At 26.7% G+C, this 7,628-nt stretch overlaps 1 protein-coding gene across 1 annotated transcript in view; it reads left to right on the top strand.

Annotated features, from left to right (window-relative positions):
- Window positions 1-1,576, top strand: part of LOC122272730 (succinate-semialdehyde dehydrogenase, mitochondrial) — a 13,140-nt gene extending 11,564 nt beyond the window's left edge. The window contains exon 7 of the mRNA XM_071180386.1: window positions 1,395-1,576. The gene's annotated coding sequence lies outside the window, so the exon portion shown is untranslated. The remainder of the gene's footprint in view (window positions 1-1,394) is intronic.
- Window positions 1,577-7,628: the final 6,052 nt, after the last annotated feature.

The raw sequence follows: 7,628 nt of genomic DNA, 5'->3' as shown, positions 1-7,628 counted from the left end.
TATATATATATATATATATGTGTGTGTGTGTGTGTGTACACACACAAATCTTTTTACAAACCATTTAATTTTAATTGAAAATTTTATATTAAGCATGCCATTTCAATTGAAAATACTGTAGGTCGTAATTTCAAACTTTTTCCGTGACTGTATCAGTATTTTAATCACAAGTATTTTGCATTGAATTAATTTTGGTATAAACTGAATAATTGATTGAAAAATAGTAATTATGTCTTTTTATTTTATTTTGGTTACATTGTATTTTATTGAAAAAGAAATAATTTTCTTTGCAATAAGCTTAAAAGTGCAGTTATTTCTTTAGATTTTTATAATTTCTATTTTTTGGCATATTTTTTTCAAGGCATTTTCAAATTTAAATCCAATATTAAGGATCCCCTTCATGCAGAAATAAGGCTATATTCTCTCCACGTTAACTCCTGAAGAACTATATCAGAGCAATTTACTTATTTATTAACTAACTAGTTTACATTTTTTAGTATTTTTTTTATTTATTTAAATGTGCCTTATGAAACCTAGTTACCAAATTTAAGGTTAAAGACATTCTATAACTTTTTCAATTTCAACTTTTTCATGATTTTTTCAATTGGTATAAATTCATATTTTTGAAGTACTAAAAGATTTAATTTTTCAACTGTGTTCAATAAAGCACATTTCATTGAATAAAATGAAGCAAAAAATATTCAAAAATGTTTATTGGTTAATTAATAATGAAAGATAGGAATAAAATAGGATAGAAGGTTCAAGTAATTCTTCATATATTAACATGAAGGATGTAGAATAAATCTTTGGTCTAAAATAAAATTTTATTCTAGAATAAATATTTTTTAAGTAATTTAGATGTTAGGAATATACTGATTTATTTTATTTAAGTTATGTAAGAAAATTAACATTATTATACTAAGAAGACTATTGCTAGAATGATATTATTTAGTCAGTCTAGTTACTTGAAACTATGAAAATTAAACTATGAAAGATATTACAATGAAAATTAATTTTTAAATACATATGAGAATGTATGTTCTTAGTTTGATTCAATTGTCAAAAAAAAAAAAGAAAAGGAAAATAGAGAAATAAAAGTTTTAATTTATAACTTCTGTAACTATTATAATTATATGTATTTAATTTTTTTGATGAAATAATGATATAGCTAGCCAAATAATAAATTTTCTTTAAAGGTGAAGTATAGCTGAATTTCTCTACACTGATATTACAAAAGTTGCATAACAGGAAAATATACGGAAATTTTCACAATTACCAACATACATTTTTTTAAACTCCATATTTTATTATTTTTTGAATTTCTGAGTTATGCATATATGTTTCAAATAAATTATGTTTTTTGAATTTAAATTTGGTTGTATTGCTTTTTTTAGGTTATTAAAATCTACTGTCTTCCACATTTCTGCTAATAGGACCAAGATTTATTTAGTGTCATATTTTTTATATACATTCGTTGGTTTCTTGTTTTGTTTTAAAGTCTATATTTTTTCTTGTTCTGAAGTACTTGTACAAATATTTTTTATTATGTGAAATAAAAGTTTCAGCTATTATAAAATGTTTGCTTTATAATTACATGTTTTATACTATTTTGATGTTTTTGTTTCAAGAGAGACATATTGTTTTACTATATTTATTTTGTACAACATGTTACTATTATGTAGGATTTTCTTTTTAAACTTGTTTTAATGTAAATTCAAATAATTTTAACAATGAAATGTTTAAATCTATATGAACATTAACTTCAAAAATTTTTTTTAATATTGTTAATTAAAATTTTATTTTATAATTATTACATTAAAAAATTCAGTAATTACTGCTTAAGAAATAGTTACATTTTTAATTAAAATACATTTTTTTTGGTATTTAGTTTTTGTTGAAGATAATTTAAGCTAGTTATTGAAAAGTATCTTTCTTTACAATATTTAGAAACAAATACAGTTTATTAAATATTTTTATTTTTGCAATATCGATAACGGAATACTTTTGAAAAGTCTCATTATTTTTACTAAAAAAATGTTTTTCTAGTTTCCATAAAACAGCTAAGTAATATTCACATCTTTTGCCGATAAAACAGTTTTTATATGTATGTAACAATAGGTTCGTAACTGTTCATTGTTGTAATATTTATCCAGTTCATTCTCTAAATGTCATGTGTATTTTATAATTCTTCTTGTACATAAATTAATGTAATATGCATGGTGTAGGACACAAAAGAAATGCTTATAATAAAATCTAAAAATTGAAGTAAAAAATGCAAGATGCAATTCACTTGATACACATGCAATTTTTAACTCATTAGCGATATCTATTGCTTCATTCTTAATGAATTTAAAGACTTTTCTATTAAAAGTTTCAGTTTAAATTCATACAACAAGAGCACTGGTTTTGGCTATTTTAATTTCACTTTAGAATGGTCTATTATGGCTGATTCATCAGATTTTTTTCTCTTAAATATTGACTAACAACTACTATTATTTAAGTTGTTTTTAACTTGTTATAGAAATACATTCTCGAAATATATATGAAGAACGGTGATTAAAGAATACCTTTTATATCTTTTGGTGTTCAAAATCTACATATTTTGAACAAAATTTAAATAATGATTTTTTTTTTTTTTGCTAACGAGATTGTTAGCGGCATTTCAAAACCCACAAAAAAAAGTTTTTTTTTAAGCCACACTCATGGAGAACAAATAATTTTTTCATCATATCTATATGGTACACAAGTTTCGAAAGCTTTTTCGTATGATAATTTTCTGCATATATCTTTACATTTCTTCAATATGATATATTATTTTATGATGAGTTGTAAAGTTGCGATTTTAGTTAAGCTCTATCCAAATTTTTTTATAACTTCTGTGAAAAAAAGCTATTGTAGTTTAACAAAAAACACAGACTATAACGTCTATTGTTTAGTTTTGCCAAAAATTAACAAAAAAAAAATCATTCTTGGTGCTGCTGCTATCATAAACTTTGCAAATAAAGAACTTGTTTGTTACTTCATACATTATAATTTTTCTACTATAGTTATGCAAGCATTGTATAACTATTTTTATAAAACTTGTTCAGCTTTAAGTGCTTGTTTAGCAAAAGTCATAAACAGAGATCTTTTGATCTCTGTTGATATTTTATTTCATTGACTATGATTTATTTTATTTAAAAAAATTCTATTAATAATAATGTACAGCCTTAGTTAAGAAGAGAAAGACCACGGGAAAAAAGTTGACCTTCGGAAGCCATAAAAAATTCAATTTTAAGAAATTAATAATTACTTAATTTTTCCTAAGTGTAGTGATAACAATTGTTTCTATAATTAAAAGACAAGATCTGCTTTTGAAGTTTTGCACACTTTGTCTTTTTTTAATTTTTTTTTTTTAAAAATAAAATGAAGTAACATATTTTTAATTTTATCAGCGGAATTTTTCTTTTTTATTAATTCTTTTTATTCTATAACGTAAATTACGTTCATTTTTTTTACCGAAAAATAATTTGTTTAACATATTTATTTTTTGTACAAAGTTATAATTTTTTTTTTCAGTTCACGCTTGATTTTATGTTAAAGTTTCTTTTGATTATGATGAATATGTTCTTGTAATCAGCCTATCTGTAGAATACTTACTGAATATGACATTCTTTAACAAGTTTAAGAGTCAATAAACCTCCTAAGAGCTTAAATCAATTTTTACGTTTTTGAAGAATTGCAGATGGAATTATTCCAGAATTTTTCTATTGTCTTTATCTCTGAAAGGTTTTTAGTAATGCAGTCAAACCCCGCTATAGTGAACACGGTTTATAGTGAACTCCCGGATATAGTGAACGAAATGCTCGGTCCCGTGCCTTGCTATACACGTATAATGCTATTTTTTGTGGATATAGTGAACCAAAAAAGTGAGGAAGTTGGATATAATGAACTTTTTTCTGTCTTCGACAGATTTAAAAAAAATTTTTTTTTTTAATAATTTTGAAATTTCTGCTTCAAATTAAATGCATATACCGATTTTCAAAACCATCTATAGAGGGGAATGTAGCGATAAGAATTTTTTCTTGTTTGCTTCTTTTATCTCACTTTCCCATCCCTAAACAAACAAAGCAGATGTCCAACCCAGGCAGATGATGATGCACATGTAAGGTGTCAGTGGGATCAATACGCATTTTTTGTCATAGGGAATGAGTCATTATTGGTCAAAGGGTTGGACACTAATATGTGTTGATAAGGCCCTCATTTCAACTTCCTTTTGCCCTCAGTACAGTTTGAAAAAGCCTGCAAACAAGTTTCTCAAATTTAACTATGAGCAGTAAACGTGAAACGTTCTTCATTGATGATAAAATGGGCATAATCAGAAAAATTGAAAATGGATGCAATCAAGCTGATTTTTCCAGAGAATATAAACTATCCAAATCTACCGTTTGTAACATTTGAAAAAATAGGCAATTAATAATTTCTGCTCATGAAAAAAATTTAGATGCCAGAAGAAAGTTGCGAAAAGCAGATCACAAGGATGTTGAAGAAGCATTACTGAAGTGGTTCAGCATTAGAAGAAGCCGCAATCTCATAGTATTTAAACAAATGTTGATGAATTTGCTAAGCGATTTTATGAGACTACTTTTATGTGCTAAAATATAACAGCTTAGACAGGTTTAAAGAGCGGAATAACAGAAATTCAGGAAAAATTATCTGATTATAGTGAACCAAAATGTCGGTCCCTTGAAGGTTCACTATAGCGAGGTTTGATTGTATTTCCAATAACTTCATAAATAATATTTTCAGTGATTTTCACATACTCATCATAATTAAAAATTGTACTCATCATAATAAAAGAAAATTCATTCCATTGCTCAGATGGAAGACAATATAGGACATTTACTAAGATTTTTTGAATGCTAAAATTTTGATTTATGGATTGAGTTTGGAATTGTAGTGTAGACTACTTTTTTCCGTGTTTGCATGCTTTGCTTAGTATTCTACTAGCATCTAACAAACTAACTCTTTTATTTTCCCCACAATTCTACAATAAATTAAAACGAATTGTTTGCTCATTTACTAAAATTTTATCTATTTAAAGTGGCATTACATATTAATTTTTTTCATAAGTTCGGAAAGCAATCAGTTTTCCTGTGGAAAACTTTTAGCTAACCAAAATTGCGGGGATATCATTGAATTAAATATCGAACTTTGGTATAAATAGAAATTTTTTAGCAGAATTGCAGCCACTTAAAATAATCCACATTCAAATTAATAAAAGGTCACAATAGTGATATCTAATTTTTAATTTTTACATAAGCTGAAGATTGTTAAGTTGACTTGCACTGCACTTTTATAAAAGTTATAAAATTTTATTTTTTTAAAAAAGTTTTAGAAGTTAATTTTTTATGAACAAAACTTTCTTTTCTATTTGCAAACTGTGATTATGACATTTTATTCCCTTATAGTTGTTTCTAGGAACAGTAGTTGGGGGGGAAACAAAAACTCAGTATGGAAATTTTTAAAATTGTTTTAAGTAATTCGATGTGTAAGTTTTGTTAATAATTATTTAATCGATCTATAAGCTCCTTATATATTTAAATTTCACTTTTAAGTAAGAAAAGTGAAATTAAGTATGCAAATAAAAGTATTTAGAACTGTTTTGTTGTAAATAGAAAGAAAAATTATGGAAGTTACAATAAAATTACAATAAGGAAACTTAAGTAAAAAGAAATTCGACAACATCAGCTGATTTAGTAATTGATGATTGATTAAGTAATTTATATCATATTTTTTTAAAAAAGAAACTAGTTAAATTGAAATATAACAAATAAAAAATATTTGTATGAATAAATTAATTAAATATATTGTCCTATTTGTAATTAAGCTCTATTACTTTTTTAAAATAAAAAAAAATTAAAATGTATTTTCTATTTGTCTTTGTAATTTTGGATTTCAAAGTTTTGGAGCTGCTGTCTACTGAAGTAATTCAATTTATGCTGCTAAATTTTAATTGTCTAGCCTATAAATTATTGTTGTACATTACTGCAAAGAATTATTATTTTAAATGAACCAAACTAAATTCAATGGCAAGATAGACCAGACATAGAAGGCCAAGACCTACTGAGCCCAACTCAGTTTCCTTGACCTTGGGCTGTGGGGTGCAGGAGCAGGTGCTCTTGTTAGGTGGTCAGCCGAACGCAGAACCCTCAGCTTTTAGTTCAGAAGAAAACTTGAGTCTCATTTTATCGACCCAATGAAGGGATGGAAGACTGAGTCAACACTTCCTGGTTCGAGAATCGAACCCAGGACCTGTGGCATGAGAGCGTGAAGCGCTAATTATTTCAAGTAAAACATTAAAAAAAAATAAGTTATAGTACCTGTTCAAAATTATTTTTTCAATGTTTTTGTGGTTTTTTTAAAAAACAAAATGGAAATTTAAATTAACACTGAGAATCATATCAATAATCAATGCGTGTTTTTTTAATATTTTTTTTTTAAATGTAATTCAACATAAACTGTTATCTAAATTTTTAGCTAAAGCATAAATATCTGCCCCATTTTTGTTTAAGCTCAAAGATAGCTGCTCTGCACACCTGAATAGGGACTGAGAGCTTCTTTCTCCTTAACGAACAAGGGGAAATGTTATATGTTTCTGTGATTGAATAATAGAACAAGTTTAACGTTTCATCTCTCTATAAAGAAAGAGCAACTATTTATTTTTGAAAACGAAACATTTATGAGGCTCCACCATTCACGAGTTGCCTATTTAAAGTTAATTAATTTGGTTTCAACGATAAAAATGGAACTTGCGTTTCTCTCTGAATAACCATTCTCAATACTTATAGTTGCTTTTTTTTGTTCAAATTTTAATGTCTATAAATATTTATTTTTGATTTCAATTCCAAAGATAACTTTTACTCCAATTATTAATAAACTGTTTTAACTATTAATTATGTTGAAGTGACAAATTTGGTTGCCGGAGTTTTACACGAATACCGGTTCCATGTTTAGAATCTCCTCTTCCCTCCTTTGTTTCGTTTAGATGGAAAATTGAATGTAGTATGTTTTAACACATCGCAATTGGCGATCGCAACGCTCGAATACGCCATCTGGGAAGAGACCGGTTTCATGCCTTTGGCCCTTCCCTCTCATCCTCTTTTCAGTTGTATATTGGCGATCGAAATGGGCTGCAGGTGGCGTAGAGCAGAACTCTTTTCCTATGGCAACACTTCACATTCATTCCCCATTAGAGTGTAGAAAGTCATAGAGGAAGGAAGTACGTTAGTTTCTCTCTCGATTTTCACATAGATTATAATCTTTTAACTTAAAAAATTATATGGAACTGAAAACTACATTAAACATAGTTCTAAAGAAAAGTATCATAGAAATTTTAAAAAATATTTTTATTAAGTAAAAGGGAAAAATATTAAGAAAAGGGAAATTATCGTAGTACATTCCTATACAACTGAAAAGAGAAGGAGAGGGAAGGGCTAAAGGCATGAAACCGGTCTCTCCCCAGATGGCGTATTCGAGTGTTGCGATCGCGAATATAGGAATGTACTACGATATTTTCCCTTTCTTAATATTTTTCCTTTTTATTTAATAAAGTTATTTTTTAAAATTTCCGTGATGCTTTTCTTTAG

Source organism: Parasteatoda tepidariorum, chromosome 4 (genome assembly GCF_043381705.1).
Source record: "Parasteatoda tepidariorum isolate YZ-2023 chromosome 4, CAS_Ptep_4.0, whole genome shotgun sequence".
Taxonomy (NCBI): domain Eukaryota; kingdom Metazoa; phylum Arthropoda; class Arachnida; order Araneae; family Theridiidae; genus Parasteatoda; species Parasteatoda tepidariorum.
Note: the sequence above shows the minus strand (reverse complement) of the source record. Positions and strands in the feature narration are given on the sequence as shown.